We start from the raw sequence: 26,308 nt of genomic DNA on the forward strand, positions 1-26,308 counted from the left end.
CCCCATCAGCATGGACAAGGGCTTTATAAAGCAAGTCTTCACCAATTATGTAAGTTTGTCCTTCTCAAGCCTTCAAACTTTGTTGTGTATATTTGGTTAGGCATGACTGAACAACTGTTTATTTTTGGTGTTTGCATCAAATTGCACGTTTAAAGTTTATTATGTAGTTCATAAACAAAAGTTTGTCCTTCTCAATTTAAGTTTTCAGTTGTACAACCAAGTTCCTTCTTCATACCATGTAAATTAAACTATACAGAGCAAGTGATCTTCTTTTGCACTGCATGTATGCTTCTGTTCTTGATCCGTAATCCAGTGGTGTGGTGAACCTACCCACTACAACACAATGTCATATTCTGCAATGTCTTAACTATGAACAATGTCATATCATTCTACTATTATTTAAACCGTCTCTTTATTTGCCAATCTCAAATGGGATAAATTGACAACACACTAACCATTGATACTTATAAGTTCTTGATCTGTAATCCAGTAGTGTCGTGAAGCTGCCAACTCCTTCACAATGTCATTTCCTGCCATGTCTTGCCTGAACAATACCATATTGTGTTAATGCTATTTTAAACTATGTCACTTTATTCTTTAGTAAGAAATGTGATGAATTGTCAGCACTAATACTTATATGTGCAAAACCTGTCGTCTGTCTGCTTGTTTATCTTTCAGAGTGAGGAGGATATAAGTGTCAAACAAGCGCAGTCTCATCAGCTTGATCAGCTGCTTGCGCTGCAGCTCCCGAGCAGGGCTAACCTTTCTTGAACTCTATTGAAGTGTTGTCGGTTTTGTATATTATTTTGTCGGTGTGTTTATTTGCACTAGTGGCGATCTTTGATGCCCAGCTATGTAATCTTCTGTCTGCTTGTGCTTTATTATCATAGTGGCGAATTTTGATGCCCAGTGGATGTAATATGCCGTAATTTCTTTATTGTATAGTCTAGGTTTTTTTTCTTATTCATGATGCTGCAGTTATTTTACTGTATATATATCTTGTTTTCGTAGTAAACCGGCCAAACAGTAAGATTACAGTATATAATTGGGCTCTCATGCAAATCACTATGTATGATCCGCATCATGGGCCCAGTCATCTTGGTCTTATAACAGGCCTAAATGTAAACTGGCCCACTAGTAGATTTGGGCCTTTAATAGGCCGAGTAAACCGTCGGCCCTATTTTCGCAAGAAAACTCAATGGGCTTTTAGGAGGCTGAAAAGTAGATTGGGCCTGAAACATGCCAAACAGCTCACGGACCGGCAGCAGGCCGAAATAGACCCCGACCCATGATTGTGTCAATCACATCACGGGTCATTAACATGCCAAAATTGTCTCAGTTCTTGTTTGGCCCAATCAGATTATCAGTTGTGAGTAGGACGGATGCAAACGAGGCCGTAGGTAGGCTCGACTATATAACGGGCTTTTAACAGGCTGAAATAAATATAGGGCCGAAATGTTAAACAGGCCTTTAACAGGCCGAAACTAATACCAGGCCAAATTACTAAATGGGCCTTTAGAAAGTGGGCCCAAAAGCATAGCGTCCAGTTGACGGGCCGAATCTGATATGGGCCAAAATTTAGCCCAAAGCCTCTTAAAGGGGCAGATCTGATCTGGGACATAATTTGGCCCAGAACATGGTAGGCTTTTAACGGGCCGGATCTCATATGGGCCTTTATTAAGCCCGGAACATGGCAGTCTATTAATGGGCCGGATCAAATATGGGCCGGGATTTGGCCCAAAACATGGCATCCTGTTAATGGGTCGGCCCACTAGTGTCCTAAAAATCTTGTGGGCCTTTAGCTGGGCCGGCCCATTATGGTCGGCGAAATCTCATGGGCCTTTAGCTGGGCCGGCCCATTATGGTCTGCAAAATCTTGTGGGCTTTAAGTTGGGCCGGCCCATTTCATCCTTATGGGACACTTTTGGGCCGGTCCACATGTCAACATATCATAGGCGCATCTAGCCCATTGGATGAGTGACACCTGTGCCAACGCAGAGCTGAAACGTGGTTCTGTCGGCCAATGAGAATTTTACACATGGAAAATTGGCATTGGTCGGGGCTTTTAGTGGGTTATCGGATCCAAAACCGGACCCGATAGCTTAACGGTGTCCCGTTACGGTGGATGCCACATGTCGGTCACCCTTGACGAAAGCACTTCTATGACGCGCAATTTATCGTCATGGAAGTGGACACTTCCGTGACGATAATTTTGGTAATGTCATGGAACACTTCTACGACAACACAGGTATGACAATCTTGATTCTGTCATAAAATCGTCATGGATGTACATGCATGACAGAAAACATGACGTACTATGACAAACACATATCATCATGGAAGTGTATTTTTTGTAGTGTGAACAGCCCGCCGTTGTCGTCGTCGGCCGCTGGGAGCGCCATTGGAGCCACGGGGATCGCCATTGGAACCACTGGATGTCCGCTTTGTATGTGTCGTCGTGGGTGTTCTTATTGTGTCATGTGATGTGAGAAATGAAGGTAAATGGCGAAAGGAATAAATGGGGGACCGGCAGCCTGGATTCTCAGTGTGTCCGCATGGCAGTTTTTGCAGTGGGTAACTGAATTATTGCGCCGCGCCCGGCGCAACTGCATGCACACGAACATGCATGATCGAGCGCCGGCGCAAACACTAGCAGCGTGCGTGGAGGGACGAGGGCTAAGCACTCGGAGGGACGCGAGAGCAGAGCGCGTGCGGCGGGACGTGAGCGGAGCGCGCCGCGGCCACCTCAACCGCAAGCAACCACACGCATAGAGTAGTTGAACACGCAGGAAATGGTCGCCTACGAGTCGGCCGACACTTGCGGCGCCGCGTAGAGAGCGGCCGTGTGCTACTACCTCCGTCTTGGTCTATTGTCCCCTTTATATTTTGTCCCATACTTTGCCCTCAAATTCAACCAACAAAATGTTAATGCATGATATAAAAATTATATAATTGGAAACTATGTTCAAATACGAATCCAACTATATAATCTTTGTCGACATGCATTCATATTTTATTAGTTAAATCCTACTTATAAACCATGACAGGGGTATAGTGGGTAATTAAATTGCAAAGGTTTTTTTATTAACCGTATGTGTATGTGGCCTTTCGTTCTCCACTCGCAGTCTTGTCACCCCACTACTACAGTAGGCTTACAGTGCAAGCTTGTGCAGCGTGCTGGGGTGTTCTTTTGGCCAAACGGTGGCACAAATAAATCATCGGTGAGACTATTCCCATGCAACCTTGCAGGTTCTCGCGCAAGCTTCATGCTCGACTCAGTGAAATCCCCCGAAATCCCAATGCTTACCGGCTTGCTATATAAACCCTCACGACCGGCGAGTCCTGCATCGCATTTCCTCTCCCTCCCTATAGCTTATCTCGTCTGCTTCTCCCACAATCGCCAATGGCACCGGTCCATCGTGGTTGCTCAGCCACTCCGCCGTCATCAGACGACAGCTCCAGCCGAGAGGCTACATTGCAGCAGTGGTGCAGTCCCCGGTGTAGTGTAATGCGTGTGGCGTCCCTGTTGGTTGTGCGTGGAACACCCACCACACGCTCCGCCGCCGCTACCCGTCAGCAGCTGTTGCCGGCCGCCATTGCCACCACACCATCATCAAAATCCAGGGCCATCGCCCGCTCCGCTGCCGCGGCCCGAAGGCGGGAGGTGGCTGTTGTGCCGCGCCGTCCTTGTCGTTGTCGTCCTCCGAGACACCGTTGTTGAAGTCTTCAAGGCAGCAGAGAATGATCTTCACTTGTAAATAAAACATCATGTCGTCACACGATCGACGGGCAGGGCGCGGGAGGACAACAGCTGGCGGCGCTGACAGGTAGCAGTTGATGGCGGCATCCCATGCCGCTGAGGGGGGAGCGCGCACGGGGATGGGCGCGGCGGGTGCGGCCATACGCACAGGGACCGGCGCCGCGGTGGGTGGAGGGGTGCACACAGGCACGGGCACAGGCACTGGTGCTGGCATTTACACGAGCTCGCGCGGGTCCATGGAGACCTGAGTGACGCCTGCGACTTCCAGCTCTATGATAGTTTTCGGTGACCAAGTCAGCAATGCTACGGGGATGGTCACTGGAACGGGCGCAGGCGCGGGGATGGGAGCTGGGACGGGAGTGGGGGCAGCAACCGCCGCGGCCAGCTCGTTCTGGGCCATGTCCATGAGGCCCCATTCCTCCTTATTTTCTATCTCCTCCAGCTCGGAGTCGACTTCACCAAACTTGAAGACTAGTGGGAGATTATCCTTCTACACCATGGCGTTGGTAGAGGTCTGTGGGAGGGAGGGGAATGGGAGGCGAACAGTAAGGCCACCCGTATTAAGCAGCGGCTCTGGCGCCATTAATGGAGAGGAAGGCGGGCGGCCATGGAAGTCAAAGGGCTCGCTTCCAAGTGAGCCTGCACAGCATACAACTCGCACGCTTCTTGGTGAGCCTATGCATTGGAGGACAGCTTGCACGCCTCTCGATCAGCCTGCGCACCGGAATGCACTTGCACGCCTCCCATTCAGTCAAGCAGCTGTCCGCATGGCACCTTCTATATCCATTAAAACCAAGACAAGTGGCGTCACGTGAATGGTTAACATAACACACTCGATTTGAATTATACAAACGTCTACGATGTTAGAGTGGCAACTATTTGTTTCAAAATGCCTTTGTTGGCTGTTATTCGAGTGCTTCTTCTCTCAAAATGGACACGAAAAATACCACAGCATGTCGGGTGCCATTCCATGATAGCATGCCAAGTTTCATGAATTTTAGACGTGTTTTGGATTTGCTAGAATTTTAAAACAAAGTATCTCAACGTTTTGCCGGCAATCAATAGAGCCCTGGTGTTTGAAATTCATTCCCACTTCTTGCATGGGACCTAAGCATGCACCCAAGGACAAAGATTTGATTTTTCAACCAATTTATATGCACTGGAGCATGTGCATGTAGTTCGAATTTGAATTATGCACATAAAATGCCTAGAAAACCCAGTTAATGTATAAAAATGTCCAAACGAACCCCAAAAAATTGCAAAATTTAACAACATACTCCTATTGTTCTATGTTGACACTAGAAATTTCGTCCCCAAAGGTGGGACGTTCCCTACCGAAACCATCAGGCTTGTTTTGAGAAGCTCTGGTTTGTGAGAAGCTTATACCCAAACCCGCCCCAAATGGGACAAAACATTTACCACGACATCTTGATGCTGCTCCATGATAGCATGCAAGGTTTCATGAATTTCAGACGAGTTTTGGATTTACTAGAATTTAAAAACCAGGAATCTCAATGTTTGCGGCCGAGTGACGGTGGCAGCATGTTTGACATTCATTACCATTTCTTACATGGGACCTAAGCATGCACCCAAGACACAGATTAGAATTTTCAACCAATTTTATATGCATTAGAGCATGTGCATGAAATCCAAATTTGAAATATGCACATATATGCATTGAAAACTAAATTAATGCATTAAAATGCCCAAACAAACCCCGAAAAATCCCAAAAATTGACTCAACATTCCTGTTGTTCTATGTTGAAACTAGAAATTTTTTGAAAGCAATAAGAGGGAACGGACATCGTTTCTTCCCCAAAGGTGGGACGTTCCCTACCGAAACAATCAGGCTTGTTGTGAGAAGCTTTGGTTTGTGAGAAGCATATACCCAAACCTGCCCCAAAAGGGATAACAAATTTACCACGACATGTTGATGCCGTTCCATGATAGCATGCCAAGTTTCATGAATTTCAGACAAGTTTTGGATTTACTAGAATTTAAAAACTAGGAATCTCAATGTTTTGCGACCGAGTGACGGTGGCAGGGTGTTTGACATTCATTCCCATTTCTTGCATGGGACCTAAGCATGCAACCAAGGACACATATTTGAATTTTCAACCAATTTATATGCATTAGAGCATGTACATGTAGTTCAAATTTAATTTATGCACATAAATGCATTGAAAACTCAATTAATGCATAAAAATGTCCAAACAAACCTCGAAAAATCCCAAAAAAATGACACAACACTCCTGTTGTTCGATGTTGACATGAGAAAATTATGAAATCAATAAGAGGCAATGGATATCATTTTGTCCCCAAACGTGGGATGTTCCCTACCGAAACCATCAGGCTTGTTGTGAGAAGCTCTGGTTTGTGAGAAGCATATCCCCAAACCTGCCCCAAATGGGACAAAAAATTCGCATGACATGTTGATGCCGCTCCATGATAGCATGCCAAGTTTCATAAATTTTAGATGAGTTTTGTATTTACTAGAATTTAAAAACCAGGAATCAGAATGTTTGCGGCCGAGTGACGGAGGAAGGGTGTTTGACATTCATTCCCATTTCTTGCATGGGACCTAAGCATGCAACCAAGGACACCGATTTGAATTTTTAACTAATTTATATGCATTAGAGCATGTGCCCGTAGTTCAAATTGGAATTATGCACATGAATGCATAGAAAACTTAGTTAATGTATAAAAATGTCCAAGTGAACCCCGAAATTCCTAAAAATTGACACAACACTCGTGTTGTTCTATGTTGACACGAGAAACATTTTGAAAGTAAGAAGAGGCAACATATATCGTTTCATCCCCCAAGGTGGCAAGTACCCTACGAAAACCATCAGGCTTGTTGTGAGAGAAGCTCTGGTTTGCAAGAAGCATATACCCACACCTTCCCCAAATGGGACAATATTTTACCACGGCATATCATGGTCGTTCCATGATATCATGTCAAGTTTCATGAATTTCAGACGAGTTGTCGATTTACTAGAATTTGAAAAGCAAGTATCTCAATGTTAGGGGCCGAGCAATAGTGTCAAGGTGTTTGACATTCATTCTCATTTCTTTCATGTGACCTAATCTTGCAACCAAGGACAAACATTTGATTTTACAACCTGTTTTATGGACTGGAGCATGTGCTTTAATTTTGAATTGTGCACCTGAAATGGCTATAAAACCAATTTAATGTATAAAATTTCCAAACGAACCCTGAATAATTCCAATTTTTTTACAACACACATATAGTTGCATGTTCATTGCAGATAAAAGGTCTAGCAATTCAAACACCGTCCATTGCCACTGTGATCCCATTATGTAATTCAAATCAAGATGAAAAATCAAGTAGATCACACATAGTTTATTATCACCAACCGTGTGAGATGCAGTACAAAATATCCTGGAGCACCATCGTTGCATAGTACGCCTATGGCTTACGTGAGAAGGTGCATCGGCTATAGTCCACAGCCGGCGTGTCAAGTACATGAGCTCGCTCCCCAAATGTCATTTAACTGTTCAATCATCACCAGTGAAAGATGGGGATGTGGACCTGCGTTGTGAGAACAACTTTGGCGGCCCACTCCGGTGAGTGCACGGCTGCAGCCGCCATGCATGTGATAACAAGGTGCATGAGCATGGCCGCAATCTGCGACCGGGCGACCAAGGCAGCCCAAACGGCCGTTGTTGCTTCACAAGTGGCGGCAGCAACATCTACCTCGGGGATAGCAACTGGCGAGAGCGGCACAACAACTATCCGTTCCACAGCGGCGGCCTTATCCCTGATGGAGGCCGCCCACAACCATGTCGAGGCCGCCCACGCCGAGCTCGTGGCAATCACCGCACAAATTGAACGAAGCTTCTGCGACAATGGTTGACAACCCACGGCCGAAGAGTTGGCAATCGCCAAGAGCGTTCGAGCAGCCGTCTGTTTCTCCGCCGCATACCTTGCTACGGCGAAGCCCGTCCAAGGCCAGATCGCGGCCTCCCATGCCTAGCTTGTGGCGGCCTTTTTCAAAGAGATTGCGGACGCTGATGGTGAGATGCTTGCCGAGTATGGTGCGATGGATGCCATTGAGCCCCTTCCCCAGGATTTTCGGCTTCCGCGGAAATATCTACCTCCCCTCCCCCATACCAAAAGCCACATTTCCCCTGTTTTCACCTTCCTTTCCAAGTTGAAACCTTTAGTCCTTGCTTGCAGCTCCGCCCCCTTGCTAGTGACCCTCCTTCACGCTGCCCAGCCTTGTCTATCTAGGCAGGTAATCCACACCAGATCCCCATCCTCCTCCTCCTTCCACACCCCACATGCCCTGACAGCCGGCGCGACACCTTACACCCAAATCACCGTCCCCGCCACCAAATAAGCGCCGCCCTAAGCCGTGGTGCACGCAGTATAGTGATACGTCTCCAACGTATCTATAATTTTTGGTTGTTCCATGCTGTTATATTATCATTCTTGGATGTTCTACAATCATTTTATAGTCATTTTATATCATTTGTTGGTACTAACTAATTGACGTAGTGCCCAGTGCCAGTTGTTGTTTTCTGCATGTTTTTTACATCGCAGGAAATCAATATCAAACAGAGTTTAAACACAGCAAAACTCCTAGAGGATTTTTTTGGGCCAGAAGACATCCAGTGGGCCAAGGAAGCACTTGGGGGTGGCTCGAGGGGAGCAGCACCCACCACGGCGCGCCAGGAGGCCCAGGCGCGCCCTGGTGGGTTGTACCCACCTCGGGTGCCCCCTGAACCACCTCTTTGCTCTATGAATACCCCAATATTCCAGAAACCCTAGGGGAGTCGACAAAAATCTATTCCAACCGCCGCAGAGTCTAGAACCACTGGATCCAATCTAGAAACCGTCATGGAGGGGTTCACCACTTCCATTGGTGCCTTTCCTATGATGCGTGAGTAGTTCTTTGTAGACCTACGGGTCCGTAGTTACTACCTAGATGGCTTCCTCTCTCTCTCTCTCTCTCTCTCTCTCTTGATTATCAATACAATGGTCTCTTGGAGATCCATATGATGTAAGTCCTTTTACGGTGTGTTTGTTGGGATCCGATGAACTTTGAGTTTATGATCAGATCTATGTTTTTAACCATGAAAGTTATTTGAGTCTTCTTTGATCTCTTATATGCATGATTGCTTATAGCCCCGTATTTCTTCTCCGATATTTGGGGTTTGTTTGGCCAACTTGATCTATTTATCTTGCAATGGGAAGAGGTGCTTTGTAGTGGGTTCGATCTTATGGTGCTTGATCCTAGTGACAGAAGGGGAACCGACACGTATGTATCGTTGCTACTAAGGATAACAAGATGGGAAATATATCTCCGCAATAGATAAACGGATCCCGTCTACATCATGTCATCATTCTTATTGCATTACTCCGTTTCTAGATGAACTTAATACACTAGATGCATGCTGGATAGCGGTCGATGTGTGGAGTAATAGTAGTAGATGCAGGAAGGAGTCGGTCTACGAATCTTGGATGTGATGCCTATTAATGATCATTGCCTGGATATTGTCATGATTATTTGAAGTTCTATCAATTGCCCAATAGTAATTGTTTTCCCACTGTTTGCCATTTTTCTCGAGAGAAGCCACCACTACAAAAAAAATTACACTTCCGTGATGATACGTGTTTGTCACAGTAGGTCGCGTTTTTTGTCATGCATGTACATCCATGATGATTTTATGACAGAATAAAGATAGTCGTACATGTGTTGTCATAGAAGTGTTCCACGACATTACCAAAATTATCATCACGGAAGTGTCCACTTCTATGATGATAAATCACGCGTCACAGAAGTGCTTTCATCAAGGGTGACCGACAAATGGCATTCACTGTAACGGAATGCTGTTAAGCTATCGGGGCCATTTTTGGATCCGATAACCCGTTAACAGCCTTGACCAATGGGGATTTTCCACGTGTAAAATCATCATTGGCCGGAGGAAACACGTGTTGCCTCACCGTTGAGACATATGTCATCCACTCATTGGACAGGAGGCGCCTATGATAGGTCGACACGTGGCATGGCCCAACAGTGGTCCATTCCGGTGAAAAAGGCCAGCCCAATAAAAATTAGCAGGCCGACCCATATAAGGCCTACTTGTGTTAGGTCCATTTAAGCCCACGGCCTATATGAGATGTGCCAATTCGGCCCATAAAAGATTTGACACCATTGCAGCCCATCGTCAGTTCGAGCCCGTTAATAGCCCGCTATATATTTGGGCTCAATATCGGCACGATGAGATTTTGGCCTGTTAACGGCCCATTCAATGGATGGGCCAATTTTCAGGATGTACATCTTTCGGCCTTTTAGCGACCCATTTAAATGTTTGGCTAATTTCCGACCTGGTGTGTCTTTCAGCCTATTGACGGCCCATAAATCAGTTGGGCCATTTGTAGTCGGACCTGTGTTTTGGCCTTTTAGCGACCCATTTAAGTGTTGGGCCAATTTTCGGCCTGGTGTGTCTTTCAGCCTGTTGACGGCCCATAAATGAGTTGGGCCATTTGTAGTCGGACCTGAGTTTTGGCCTTTTAACGGCCCATGCTGTTCATGGTCCAATACCAGCATGGTTTCTCTTTCGGCCTGCTAAAGGCCCACAACACAGTTGGGCCATTTACACTATGACCTGACTTTCGGCCTCTTAGCGGCCCATGCTCTTCATGGTCTAGTACAAGCCCGATGTCTCCTTCGACCTGCTAAAGGCCCACAGTATAGTTGGGTCATATGTAGCCCGAACTTAGTAACGGCCTGTTAACGGCCCGTGAAATCAAATGGGCCCACCTGTTATCCGCTTCGATGTCGGCCTGTTAACGACCCGAGAGGTAAGAGGGTCAACCATTAACTTTCGGCCTGGTAACGGCCCATTAACTTAATGGGCCCACTAAATTCGTACATATCTTTAGGCCAAATTAGATAATTTGAGCCCATTACGACCAACAATTATGCACAGGACCAAAACGGATCAAGCAAAGGTATGACATACAGGGAAAAACGTTGCACATCCAGCATATATTACAGGAAATTACATCCACTGGGCAATCAAAGATTGATGCCAGTGCAAATAAATGAACAGAACCTAATGATCTACAACGTCACAATCTGCAACCTCATCACGGATGATGCCCATAAGCATGTGGGAATTTCTTGCTGCTTTGCTACACTGTCTCTGAAAACATTGATCAGTTGTTATTGCACATAGATCTGCACCTCTGATTCCTCCACCATTTCCATCATTGCTTCAGCCATTAATTGGTTCAAAAACATAGATTTTTTCCATCGCATTCGAGATAGAGGATACTGAACATATTCACATGACGATTTTGGTAGGCTTGTATTATTGATAGTGGAGAGTGTCTCGACCACCGCATCATAACATAAATTAGGAGGGGAACCAAACAGATTAATCATGAGTTATTGCCATATTACCTTGCCTAGATTTATTGTAAAGAAACAATGGGGTTGCCTTGCTGTTTTCAGAGTTTTTCTTCTTATCTTTAGCAGCTTGCACCAAATTAACACACTAGCATTGCTATCATTGGCCAAGTCAGATAATAGGAAAGCAACATTGACACAACGAACGTTTGGGCAACTAGCCTACACCAAATTAACACAATATGGCATGGCTATCATCAGCGAGGTAAGGTAATATGAAAGCAACATTGAAACAATGAATGAATGGGCAACTAGAGCAGCACTATAATTCAGTAATGTGCATGATATGAGACAGTACACTCATGAAGCTCAGTATGCAAAACTACCAGGCAGTTTTCTTGACAAAAATCAACATTGGCCCCTTTAACATTTTGCTACAACTAATTTTCGATCAGATAAAGGTTGGATTCACATCGATTAACAAAATACATGCTGATGTAAAAATATAGTGATATACAACATGTACTTAAATCAGCATTGGAGCACAGAGAATTCCCGCAAGATATTTTCCTCAAATACAATCCCAATGAAGGAAGTCTTCTATCATTTAACCTTATTTTCTAAAAGAGAGATGGGTAAGAAACATGTAGAAAATATGATTAGAAGACTATAAAATTTCATGATGCGAGGATACTCATATGCTTCTTAGAATGGAGTTGACATTCTTTTGCTAGACTAGAGGGGACTAGTTCTTTGGCCACTGGAATCTTCTTATTATCAGTGGGAGTTGGGTTTCTCTGTGCTGGAGCAACATCTATGATAAATGGAGTTGGTTTATTATCTCTTGGCGTTTGGATCTTCTGCAAAGACCTGGTTTGTAACCCTTCAGATTCTAACATAGCCGTCTTCCCCTTGCATGCCTTATATAGAGGAATGGTGCTTTAATTATAAAACATGCTACAACAAAGATGGAATATGTACTGAAGAATAGAAAGGCATGACATATTGACATGTATTCCCTCCATCCGGAAATAAATGGATGGGTCTAGGTGTATTTCAATTCTAAATACATCCAGGTTTATCCATTTCTATGATAGGTAATCCAAACGGAGGGAGTATGATGTAAGAGCTAGGGATACGACAGGACAACACAGTAAAAAAACACTGAAACCCCACTACAGAACCAAAGTATTCAAATCCACTGATATAAAATGTATAGTCATGCAGCTCAGGATGCAAAACTACTAGGCAGTTTTCCTTACAAAAATCAACATTGTGGCCTTTGATCATACATTTTGCTACAACTAAGTTTAGATCAGATAAAGGTTGGATTCACGCCGATTAACAAAATACATGCTGATGTAAAAATATGGCGATATACAACAGGTACTTACATCTGCATTGGAGCACAGAGAATTCCAGCAGGAATCTTTCCTCACAAACGATACGAGTGCAGAAATTCTTCTATCTGTTAAGCTTATTTTCTAAAAGAAAGATGGGTAAGAAACACGTAGAAAATATGATCAACATGCTATAAAATTTCATGATGCTAGGATACACACATGCTTCTAAGAATGGAGTTGACATATTTTTGCTGGACTGGAGTGGACTAGTTCTTTGGCCACTGGAATCGGCTTATTATCAGTAGGATTTGGGTTTCTCTATGCTAGAGCACTATCTATAAAAACTAGAGTTGGTTTATTATCTCTTGGTGTTTGGATCTTTTGCAAATACCTTGTTTGTAACCCTTCAGATTCTGACATAGTCGTCTTCCCCTTGCATGCCTTGTATAGATGAATGGTGCTTCAATTATAAAACAGGCTACAACAGAGAGATGGAATAGGTACTGAAGAATAGAAAGGCATGACATATTGACATGTATTCCCTCCATCCGGAAAAAATGGATGGATCTAGGCGTATTTTAGTTCTAGATACATCCTTTTTTATCCATTTCGGCAACATGTAATCCAGACGGAGGGAGTATGGTGTAAGAGCTAGGGATGCGACATGACAACATAGTAAAAAACACTAGTTGAATGTAAAATTGTATGCTAGCGGAATACATACAGAAAAAACTAAGGCAACATACACGTGTATGATTGGGAAACTAAGATGACATTGGAAGAGAGCACTAGAACTGCACTTCAATGTAAAAAAACATGGTATGCTAGACAGATGAAGTACATACTGATGAATAAAAATGCATAAGATATTCAGAAGCATGATGTCCAATTTAAGCAGATGGCATTGCGATGGAGTAGAATGACAGTACTTGAATTTGAAAACATGTTATCATGAATGGAATAGGTACTGAAAAACAGGAAGGCATGACATATTTACATGCATGATTAGCATGCTAAGCACATGGCATTGCAACAGAGTAGATACACTCCACGACATTGTATGCATGTTATACCCATATCACGGGCCAAGTTAGAGCAAGGACCTTGTGGGGTGAAGAGGATTCATCATCTTTCTGTAAGTCTTCTGAAGAACTTCTTTTACATGTTCCATCATATTGGGTATCATTGACATCAAGTTTATTGTCCTTTACATTGCTTTGTGAGGTTCTTGTGGATATATCAGTGTGTGCAATTATATCTGACATGCATGGAAGACAACTAGTAGTTATATTTATGTAATGAGTGCCTGTAGGAGACGACATAAATAGTAGGACTGGGGTTAACTAGCAACAACAGGTCTCAAAAACTAAAGGAAGAACACAGATGAAAGCTATAGAATATGTATCGTTTGTACTCGAGATTAACTAGGTGGCACACAAAAGTATTAAAGAACAACATAGGTAATACTAGAAGTGGTATAATACTATAATCACCAGCCTGTGGAATAGCATTGGTTGATGGATGATAACTATGGAATAGCGTTACCTAAAGAACAAGTATCTTAGTTGAACTATGGAACAACGTTACCTCCTGAGCAAGACCCATAAGAGATCAACATGAATATATAGTGAAATGTGATAATCTATTTTCCATGCTTAGATGAATAACAAAACCATAAATGTTGCACAGAAGTAAGATGAGGGTACAACCTATCTGGCCGCCATCCATAGGAGTGAGCATCATGTGCTGACTTGTCGATGGCCCTGCAGTTGTTCTGGTTGTCCATGTCGGGCACGCGCATTCGATGCAGGGAACTGTTGATTGGGGACTATAGCTCTATTTTGGTGTATGCTTCCCTTATTGGAGCAACGGCGGTGAGTCGGAAGATGGTGTGGCTGAAGATGCAGATAATGCATAATGTTAAGAATGACACATCTCTTTGATCTAAAGAAATACACTAAGAGATCAACAACAAGGTACGAGAGGGGTCACATGTCTGTTCACTGAAGACTAAATAGGGGTCACATGATTTTATTTTATTTTGGTACTGTCCGATCTATGCCGGATGGCTTGATGGCCGTCTTGTGCCTCCCGGCTGACACTGTTCAGAATCTTCCCCGAAGAGCCAGCGACCAACAGCAGAGCAGCCTGCCTTCACCGTCCGTCGCCCCGGCCAAAACCCAGATCCCCGCCCCACCGCATTGGCGTGGTTGCATCGCCCGCGGGCCAATCCACAAAGACTCCCTGTCATCCAGATCCGACGGCGGCAGTACCTTCAACCCACGCAACTCTAAGATAGCCATCTAAGAACTGCCTCCACAGCGAACTTGCAGCCCTGCAACCTTACATTAGACACCAGCATAACCGGTAGCCAAGGAGCTCCACCGCCTCGAGGGATGCTGGTTCCCATTGGGAATCGATTGGCCCAGAATAAAAATTCTGACAACTGACGCCTAAATAAAGTGATTTGAGATGAAGTGCGACCTATCTGGCGGCATGGTGAAGTAGGCAGCTCCAGCTGCCGAGTCGGTGAGGCCGGCACGGTTGCAGTGGTGACCGGCGGCAGGGAAGCAGTGATGTCACGATGGTCGACGGCTACAGGGAAGCAGCGCCGGGACTCTGGACGGATCTGAAGTTGGAGCCGCTCCGGAACCATGAACAACGACAGACGTGAATTGGCTCCGGTACGGTTCACGCAGCCGTAGTTGAGGCAGCTCTAGCAGCACAGAGTAAGAGGCACACGGCCTAGTGCACGACGACAAATGGACGGCATCTTCGGCATTAGGGAGAAGGGCAACTGTGAAATAGGTGCGGTGGGGGCGCCGTGGGGGAGGGGTTGAGGTTTCGCGGATCGGGAGAAGGGAGCTTCCGGGGATAAGGTGATTTGGCGCCCACGAGGTATGAATGGGTGGGTGATACGTCTCAGTCGTATCTACTTTTCCAAACACTTTTGCCCTTGTTTTGGACTCTAACTTGCATGATTTGAATGGAACTAACCCAGACTGGCGCTATTTTCAGCAGAACTACCATGGTGTTATTTTTGTGCACAAATAAAAGTTCTTTGAATGACCTGAAAATCGACGGAGCAACTTTTTGGATTTAATAAAAAATATTGGTGAAAGAATCAATGTCAGGGGGCCCACACCCTATCCACGAGGGTGCCGCCCTAGGGTGCACCCCCTGCCTTGTGGCCCCCTGGAGCTCCACCAACCTCAACTCCAACTGCATATATTCACATTCAGGGAGAAAAAAATCTGAGAGAAGGAATCATCATGTTTTACGATACATAGTCGCTGCCAAGCCCTAAACTCTCTCGGGAGGGCTGATCTGGAGTCTGTTCGGGGCTCCAGAGAGGGGAATCCGTCGCCCTCGTCATCATCAACCATCCTCCATCACCAATTCCATTGTAGGCTTGCTGGACGGTGATGGGTTGGATGAGATTTACCATGTAATCAAGTTAGTTTTGTTAGGGTTTGATCCCTAGTATCCACTATGTTCTGAGATTGATGTTGCTATGACTTTGCTATGCTTAATGCTTGTCACTAGGGCCCGAGTGCCATGATTTCAGATCTGAACCTATTATGTTTTCATGAATATATGTGAGTTCTTGATCCTACCTTGCAAGTCTATAGTCACCTATTATGTGTTATGATCTGTTAACCCTGAAGTGACAATAATCAGGATACTTACAGGTGATGACCGTAATTTGAGGAGTTCATGTATTCATTAAGTGTTAATAATTTGGTCCAGTAGTCTATTAAAAGGAGGCCTTAATATCCCTTAGTTTCCAATGGGACCCCGCTGCCACGGGAGGGTAGGACAAAAGATGTCATGCAAGTTCTTTTCCATAACCACGTATGACTATATTCGGAATACATGCCTACATTACATTCATGAACTGGAGCTAGTTATGTGTCACCCTATGTTATAACTGTTGCATGAGGAATCACATATGACATTATTATCCATCACTGATCCAATGCCTACGAGATTTTCACATATTTCTCTTTGCTTAGTTACTTTATCATTGCCACTGTTACAATTACTACAAAACTGCTACTGTTACTTTTTCCACTATTACCGTTACTTCCATACTACTTTGCTACTAAATACTTTGCTGCAGATACTAAGTTATCCAGGTGTGGTTGAATTGATAACTCAACTGCTAATACTTGAGAATATTCTTTAGCTCCCCTTGTGTCGAATCAATAAATTTGGGTTGAATACTCTACCCTCAACACTGTTGCGATCCCATATACTTGTGGGTTATTGATACGTCCATTTTGCATCATGCTTTTATATCAATATTTATTGCATTATGGGCTGTTATTACACATTGTGTCACAATACTTATGGCTATTCTCTCTTATTTTACAAGGTTTACCATGAAGAGGGGGAATGTCGGAAGCTAGGATTCTGGCTGGAAAAGGGGCAAATATTGGAAACCTATTCCGCACAGCTCCATAAGTCCCGTAACTCCACGAAAGTTACTTTTGGACTTAATAAGAAATTATGAGCAAAGAAAGTACCTGAGGGGGCCCACACCCTAGCCAGGAGGGTGGGGGGCACCCCCCTACTGGGCGCGCCCCTGTCTCCTGGGCCCCCTGGTGGCCCTCCGGTGCCCATCTTCTGCTATATGAGGTCTTTTACCCCGGAAAAAATCATAAGGAAGCTCACAGGCGAAACTCCGCCGCCACGAGGCAAAACCTTGGCGGAACCAATCTAGGGCTCCGGCAGAGCTGTTCTGCCGGCGAAACTTCCCTCCGGGAGAGGGAAATCATCACCATCATCATCACCAACGATGCTCTCATCGGGAGGGGATCAATCTCCATCAACATCTTCATCAGCACCATCTCCTCTCCAAACCCTATTTCATCTCTTGTATCCAATCTTGTAACGAAACCACAAATTGGTACCTGTGGGTTGCTAGTAGTGTTGATTACTCCTTGTAGTTGATGCTAATTGGTTTACTTGGTGGAAGATCATATGTTCAGATCCTTTATGCACATTAATACTCCTCTGATTATGAACATGAATATGCTTTGTGAGTAGTTCCGTTTGTTCCTGAGGACATGGGTGAAGTCTTGCTATTAGTAGTCATGTGAATTTGGTATTCATTCGATATTTTGATGAGATGTATGTTGTCTCACCTCTAGTGGTGTTATGTGAACGTCGACTACATGAGACCTCACCATTATTTGGGCCTAGAGGAAGGCATTGGGAAGTAATAAGTAGATGATGGGTTGCTAGAGTGACAGAAGCTTAAACCCTAGTTTATGATTTGCTTCGTAAGGGGCTGATTTGGATCCATATGTTGCATGCTATGGTTAGGTTTACCTTAATACTTCTTTTGTAGTTGTCGATGCTTGCAATAGGGGTTAATCATAAGTGGGATGCTTGTCCAAGTAAGCGCAGTACCCAAGCACCGGTCCACCCACATATCAAATTATCAAAGTACCGAACGCGAATCATATGAGTGTGATGAAACTAGCTTGACGATAATTCCCATGTATCCTCGGGAGCGCTTTTCTCATTATAAGAAATTGTCCAGGCTTGTCCTTTTCTAAAAAAAGGATTGGTCCACCTTGTTGCACCTTATTTACTTTCATTGCTTGTTACCCATTACAAATTATCTTATCACAAAACTATTTGTTACCTACAATTTCAGTAATGCAGAGAATACCTTACTGAAAACCGCTTGTCATTTCCTTCTACTCCTCGTTGGGTTTGACACTCTTAATTAACGAAAGGACTATGATAGATCCCCTATACTTGCGGGTCATCAAGACTCTTTTTCAGGCGCCGTTGCCGGGGAGTGAAGCGCCTTTGGTGAGTGGAACTTGGTAAGGAAACATTTATATATTGTGTTGAAATTTTCTGTCACTTGTTACTATGCAAACTAATCCTTTGAGGGGCTTGTTTGAGGTATCTTCACCCCGACCAGTAGAGCAAAGAGTTTCTCCTCAACCTACTAAACCTACTGAAAATGTTTACTTTGAAATTCCTTCGGGTATGATAGAAAAACTGCTAGGTAATCCCTTTGCAGGAGATGGAACATTGCATCCCGATTTACACCTTATCTTTGTGGATGAACTTTGTGGATTATTCAAGCTTACAGGTATTCCCGATGATTTTGTTAATAGGAAAGTCTTCCCTTTATCTTTGAAGGGATATGCATTGACATGGTATAGGCTATGTGATGATACGGGATCTTGGAATTATAAACAGTTGAAGTTGGAATTTCACCAGAAGTTCTATCCTATGCATCTTGTTCACCGTGATCGTGATTACATATATAATTTTTGGCCTCGCGAAGGAAAAAGCATCGCTCAAGCTTGGGGTAGGCTTAAGTCAATGTTATATTCATGCCCCAATCATGAGCTCTCAAGGGAAATGATTATTCAAAAAATTTATGCTCGGCTTTCTCTCAATGATCGCACCATGCTCGATACTTCCTGTGCTGGTTCTTATATGCTGAAGACTACTGAATTCAAGTGGGACTTATTGGAAATAATTAAATGCAACTCTGAAGATTGGGGTTCCGATCATGGTAAGGAGTCAGGTACAACACCTAAGTTTGATTGTGTTAAATCTTTTATGGATATCGATGCTTTTCGTGGATTTAGCGCTAAATATGGACTTGACTCTGAGATAGTAGCTTCTTTCTATGAATCTTTTGCTGCTCATGTTGATCTCCCTAAGGAGAAGTGGTTTAAATATAATCATCCCATTGAAGTAAAAGTAGTTGCACCTATTACAGTTGAAGAAAAGACTATTACTTATAATGATCCTATTGTTCCTACTACTTATGTTGAGAAACCACCTTTTCCTGTTAGAATAAAGGATCATGCGAAAGCTTCAACTATCGTTCGTAAGAGTAATACTAGAACTTATACACCTCCTGAGAAAATTAAGGTTTAACCTAGTATTGCTATGGTTAAAGATCTCTTGGATTATAATATAGATGGGCATGCTATTTACTTCTGTGGTGAAACTGCTAATATTGTTAAACCAGATGCTAAAATACATAGACCAATTGTAGGCATGCCTGTTATTTCTGTTAAAATAGGAGATCATTGTTATCATGGCTTATCTGATATGGGTGCTAGTGCTAGTGCAATACCTTTTTCCTTATATAAAGAAATTATGCACGATATTACACCCCCTGAGTTGTGTTGGGGAAACTGATCCACGAACACCTATGGGGCCGGCGGACCGAGCCCCTTTCGGTTCGGCGGGGGGCGGAGGTCACACGAAGAGCAGATCGAGGCGAAGCACACGAGCAGGTTACCCAGCTTCGGAGCTCTCCGGAGAGATAACACTCCTACTGCTGCTTGTTTGATTATCTTGTGTTCTTGCTCCAGAGAGAGAGAGCGTAGTGTTTTTCTGGGTTCCGAACCAGTCGAACCCCTTCTACGTTGCGCATGGGCCTCCTTTTAAACGCTAAAGGGGTCACCGACAGGTGGCAACGCAGAGAAGGGTACAAATGTAAAAAGTGAGGTGGTTGGTATAGTTACTTGTACAGTGCACCCTACCTAACCCTGACGGCAGTGGACAAGGGCATTAAATGCCCGTCTGAGTCGCCCAAACAGTGCAGAAAAGGACCGTTAGGGGCGCCACCATTCGCCACGATGGCGATCTTGTCAGCTTCGCATGCCACTGCGCACCGCTGGCTGCACAGCCTCCCGCCACGCGCGCCTGGAGAGGCCCCCAGAGCGACACATTGGTGGATGCGCTGGAGCGTGGGCACAGAGTGGCCGCCTGCCGCGGCAAGCGCCTTGCCGCTGCTGTCATCTTGTCGGGTCCAGAAGCTTGTCGCTCACCGGGCCTCGAGGTACCTTGGTTGGTCTTCCCGGCAAGCTCCTCTTGCCGGGGCCTTGTTGCCTTGCCGGAGCGCGTGGCGCGTCGCGGCAAGTTCCTTGGAGTGCCTTGGTTGGGCTTCCCGGCAAGCTCCTCTTGCCGGGGCCTTATTTCCTGAGCTTAAATACTTTGTTCCTGAATGGCTCCAAGGGAACCACGGAGGATCTTGGCGTTTGCCCGGTAAGCCTTGCCGCGGGGTGCTGCAACTGCCCGTGCACAAGTTCGGGGTACTAGGGTATCCCTATTCTAGTACACCGACAGGAGCCCCCGGGCCTGGGCCAGACACGGTGTCGAGCGCTGTCGGGCCAGGCCCAAGACAGGGCACGGGCACACGCGGACTGGGCCATGCCGAATCTCGCTCCGTATCCACCGCGCTCTCCCCTAACGGCACGCGTTGAATGCCGCGTCATGGGAGAGATCGTGGGTGGTTCTTTATTCGGAAGGGCGAAACGTCCGCCCCGTCCCTCTTTATAAGCAGAGGAAACAGGGGCAGTTTGTTCCCCCTCGCTGGTTGCTACTACTCCATCTTCACGAACCTCCGCCGCTCCCCCCCTTCTTCTCGAAGCCGAGAGAGCAGTGCTCCGCCCCCCCCCCATTGCCACCAGCATCACCAACGCCGTCGACCTCCCCCACCACCTCCGCCATGGCTCCGAAAGCCGACAAGGGAAAGGGCGTGAAGTCGGCCGAGGCGCAGTGGCTCGCGGCGCTGCGGAAGGAGCGGGCGATCTTCTCCCCCAGCTCGGCGCGAAGGAGCTGAGGGAGTACTTCTACCTCTTTTGGGCGACGGAGACGCGGGCGCATCCGCGCACGAGAGTACTCCCAGCCGCTGCTTCGGAACTGGCTCCAAACGGGTACCCATTCTTCGCGCTGTTCTTCTATTGCGGGATCTGCCCGCCCTTCTCGGAGTTCTTTTGCGATATCATGAACACCTACAGCCTCCGCCTCCTTGATTTCACCACCAACGCCGTTCTAACCATGGCAGTTTTCGCACATTTGTGCGAAAACTTTGTCGGAGTCCACCCCAATGTTGCCCTTTTCCGCCACTTCTTCATGCCTCGGGTAGAGAGAGGAGAGCCGCTTGCCAGAGGGATAGACTGGATCTCGAGAGTCGGCAAGAAGGAGGCGTACTTGGAGGGTGAGCTCCGCAGCAAGTGGGAGGAGTGGAGAGCGGAGTGGTGCTGGATCGTCGAGGAGAATCCGCAGCCCTTCACCGCCGTGCGCCAAGCTCCAATAGTGCGCGACAATGACTGGAGCAACGTGGCCCCGGAAGACGAGAGGCTGAAGATCGCCATCACTAGGATCCTTCGCCTCAGGCTTGCCGGGCTCACTGTAGGCGCTGTAGGCGCAGATTTCCTCCGCCGCCGCATCGCCCCCCTGCAGGAGAGGGGGAGGCCCGCCTGGGAATTCAAGAACTCGGCGGACATCATGAGGCTGCGGCCGGGCCTCAACTACAACTTCACCGTCTTGGAGCTGGATGCAATGCTCCTGGAGTTGTTCAAACGCGATCCCCAGCACCCATTCACGCTGGCGAGGGGCGTCGTTCCATTGTGCAATAATTCTTCGCTTGTCCGGATCCGCGCCATGATGTCGTTGTGCGATTCACACGGAATCGTTCCAACTTGGCAAGAGCCTGCGGATGACGTCGTGCAAGCGTTCTTGGACAACTTGGAAGAAGTGCCGGTCTGCGCTGACGAGCAGAAGAGCCTCACCCGTGACACCACCGACGAGGAGCTGTAGCGCATCGCCACTAGGGCGGAAGATGTTGCGGCCGCAGCTGCCGCGGGCGCGTTCGGGTTCACTGTGGAGGAGGTAGAGGCGGCAGAGGCGGCAAACCTCGCCGAGCGCGCAGAGTTCATTGGCGAAGAAGAGCATGCCGGCTCTGAAGCTAAGCCGAGCGAGGCCGGCGAGGAAAAGCCTGAGCCTTCAGAAAACTTACCGCAGGCGGAGCCCCCGGCCCCGCCAACAAGGCGTCTTCGCAGGGCCGCGGACGTAGCGGGGCGGCAGCCGGGTCAACAGCCGCCGAGCCGTGCGACACGCTCTACCACGGCAAGCAATGTTGCCGCGGGAGCGCCTCACGCAGCAGCGGCAGCTGGAGCGGGATTTTCCCGGGCCACCGCCACTGCCCCCGCCAAGTGGGCAAGGGATCCTACTCCTCCGCCTCGCCGCACCAGAGGGGAGCCGGACTTCGATCTTTCCGCGCTCAGCTCCGACGAGGAGGAAGAAGAGTAAGTTTCTTTGGTGCTCTTGTAGTTCTTCAATCTTGCTGTTTTTATCTTGTATCTGACTTGCTTCAATCTGAACTCCTTTCTTTTCAGGATGCTGGCCCAGAGAGCGGCGAAGAGGGCCAAGGCCGCGGTGATTGTCATCGAAGATGACCCCACCACGTCAGCAGGGGGTGGGTCAGAGACCACCTTGACGGACCCGGCAACCACTCCACAAAGCAGACCCCAGCGCAGCCCCCAGCGTAAGTTCATAGTTAGCTTTCTGCTGTCAGGCGCGCATGAGTGCTTTTTCCTTTGTTGATGTCTTGCTTGTTGATTTGTGTAGGAGCAGAGCGGCATATCAGGAGCGCCCGGAAGCTGGTCCCGAAGTGCCATCTGCTTCGACTACGCCGCCAAGGGAGGTGTCCCCGGCAAGGGAGCGCTCTCCGGCAAGGGAGAACTCTCCGGCAAGGGGCAGCACCGTCGAACCTGCGGCGGCCGAGACCGCAACTACAAATCTTGGCACAGGTAATTCACTTGCACAAAAACTTTCCCTTGGGTTCTTCTTCTTCTGATTTTCTTCTCTTGGATTTTTGATTGATTTTTCTCCCTTCTTCGTTCTTCAGACCCATCTGCTGCTGAGCCAATGGAGACAGAGGGCGCCGGCGAGGAAGGCGCGCATGGCAGCACTGACGACGCCGCCGCCAACGAAGAAGGGGCCGGTGCTGAGGAGACCGCCGGCGAGGAGGCTGCCAAGGCTACCGCCGCAGAAGCCGGCGAGGGGTCGGGCGATCGCACCGACGACCCTGAGGCCGCAGGAGCGCCAGGCGCTGCGCCGACCGCTGATCCCTCTGCCGCTGCTGCGGAGCCGGGCTCCGAGGAGCCCCAGCCCGGCGCCTACTTGAAGGCCGGCGACAATATCTTCATCAAGCTACCCTGGGCGTCGAGCTCCAGGGCGCCGGTTGAGGGGGAAACTTTCGATGAGGAAGTGGTCGCCTCCACTGGACTATCGTTGGTTGACGCGCCCAGCAGCAGCAGTGGCGAGCCTGAGGAGGAGCAGCTACTGCAGAAGCTGCTGTCACTCTACCGCGCACGGCAAGCCAAGCTGGCTTCCCGGGAAGCACTTGTCATGAAGGCGGGAGTTGATATGGAGAAGCGCGCGGAGGAGCTCCGGGGCCACAATCAAGAAGCTCTCCGGTCCCTGGCACAGGAGCGGGAGCGACTCGCCGAGGAGCGCACGGCCTTCCTTCTCGAGAAGGCCGAAGCTGAGGAGGAACAAAGGCTGGCCACCAAGAAGCAGTCCGCGCGAGAAGGCGAACTGGTGCAGCGGAAGGCCAACCTCGACAGCTACGAGGAGGAGCTCGCCGAGCGCGAGCAAGCACTTGGCGGGGTGCTCAAGGAAGCAAATGACACTGCCGCAATCGCAGAGGCCGCCAAGAAAGAGATGGAGGAGAAGGTGGCGCAGCTGGAGGCCAACATCGGGAAGAGCGGCGAGGAGCTTGCCGCACTCAAGCATGAGCGTGAGAAGGATGCTGCCGCCCACGGTGAGCTGCAAGGTCTTCTCGCTGAGAGGGGCAAGGAGCTCAGCGCCGCCAAGGATTCCAATGCAGACCTGAAGTTGAAGCTGGCCACGCTGACGCAGACGCTGGACAACACCAAGAAGCGGGAGAAGACCTTGTCGGAGAAGGTCAAGGCTGACAAGGCGCTGCTGGAGAGCATCGTAGTTACTCAGTACTCATTCAGAGATACTATGGAGCACAGGACCGAGGGTCTGGTGAATATTGCCGCAGTCATCGACGAGGAGCTGGCGCAGCTGGGGATGGAGGACTTTGGGTATCCCTCCGACGAGAATCTCCAACCCAGCACCAAGCTCAGCTTGTTCTTCAAGGGCGTGGCGACGGCACTCCAGCGGCTCCGGGAGAGGATCCCAAAGCAGCTGGCCGACGTGTCACGCAAAATCTGCGCCGGGGTTCTCCAGAAGGTGCTGATGAAGGTGGCCTTCCGCAATCCAGGCCTCAGCTTCACCAACGTCCTCAAGTCCTTGCCGCCAGACGCCGATCGGGACGCACTCAAGGCCCTTGTCGCACCCATTGTGGACAGGGTGAGCGAGATCAAGAGGGTTGAGGGCGATCGCATAGACTAGGCCGCCCATTTCTTCTTTTCCCTTGTCGCTGCTAATCATGTTATGAAAACAGTCTGTTAGAGCTGCGACAAGTTATCTTGTAATATAACTTTATTTCTGTTATCAATTGCTATGTTATTTCCTCTACTAGATTCCTTCCTTTGTATGTTTTTACCCTACGCTTCTAGGGAACTTGTCGGCGCAGGCACCCGAGCCGCGAGCGCTGAGTGCGGAACGTTAGCAGCCTGCTGGTGGTGCTGCTTCCGACAAGAAACCTTGTCGCGACTAGATGCAGCACACTTAAGTTGTTGAGCAGACTCGTTCGAGGTTTTCCATACAAAGCAGGGTCGTTCGAGGAAGATAACTCAAAAATTTAAAAACTGATTGCTCAAACTTTGGCAACTTAGCTTTTCTGTCGTTTGCTTCCCGGCAAGGCAAAACTTTGCTTGAACGACGCCTGGTCCATACCACAATCTTCTCCTTCCCTCCCGGCAAACTTGTGTGCGAGGGAACCTTCTTTTCCTTTGTTGAAAAGAAGAAAGAAGAGAAAATAATGATATGGAGCGCTTCGGCTCGTTATTGCTTACCGGATGTAGGTGCTACACAAAGTGTCAGATAACGCATGGAAGAAAGAAACTAATGCATGAAATGGACAAGTTGTGCAAAGCACATGGGGTTCTATTTATGCACGGGATCTGCGCCCGGCTTTGTACAAAGGATTACATGCAACAGCGGCAAGACTTGTACAAAAGGTGGTTGCCGGAACGGGTTCCGGCAACCGCGCCCTACGGGAAAAACTTACGAAGATGTTCTATGTTCCAGGAGTTGCTCATCGGAATGCTATCTTCGGTCTAAAGGCGGACAGCGCCGGGCCTTGTGACTCGTTTCACCCGATAAGGGCCTTCCCACTTCGGCGTCAACTTGTTGGAATTCTTGGCGGACTAAACGCGCCGAAGAACAAGGTCGCCTTCCTCGAAGCTTCTAGCCTTAACTTTGCGGCTATGGTAGCGGCGCAAAGCTTGCTGGTATCGAGCAGCTCGTACAGCAGCCTAAAGACGATCTTCCTCAAGGAGCAGCGCGTCGTCTTGTCGCAGATGTTCTTGCTCAAGCTCATCATAAGCGAGCACTCGAGGCGATCCGTATACGAGTTCCATGGGGAGAACTGCCTCTGCTCCATAGACTAGAGCGAAAGGCGTCTGGCCAGTGGCTCGATTTGGCGTCATTCTGATCGACCAAAGAACCACCGGCAGCTCCTCGATCCAGTTTTTTCCGCACTTGCGTAGCCCGTCGAAAGTTCTGGTCTTGAGCCCGCGCAGCACTTCAGCATTTGCCCTCTCTGCTTGACCGTTGCTTCTCGGATGAGCAACAGAAGCGAAGCAGACCTTGGCACTAAGGTCTTGGACGTACTGCATGAAGGTGTGGCTCGTGAATTGCGTGCCATTGTCGGTGATGATCCTATTAGGGATCCCGAAACGGCAAACAATTGACCTGAAGAACTTGACTGTTGACTGTGCTATCACCCTCCTCACTGGCTGCACTTCCGGCCACATTGTGAACTTGTCGATTGCGACGTACAAGTACTCAAAGACCTCGACACCTCGGGGGAAAGGGCCGAGGATATCGATCCCCCAGACCAAAAA

Source organism: Triticum aestivum, chromosome 2B (genome assembly GCF_018294505.1).
Source record: "Triticum aestivum cultivar Chinese Spring chromosome 2B, IWGSC CS RefSeq v2.1, whole genome shotgun sequence".
Classification (NCBI taxonomy): Eukaryota; Viridiplantae; Streptophyta; class Magnoliopsida; order Poales; family Poaceae; genus Triticum; species Triticum aestivum.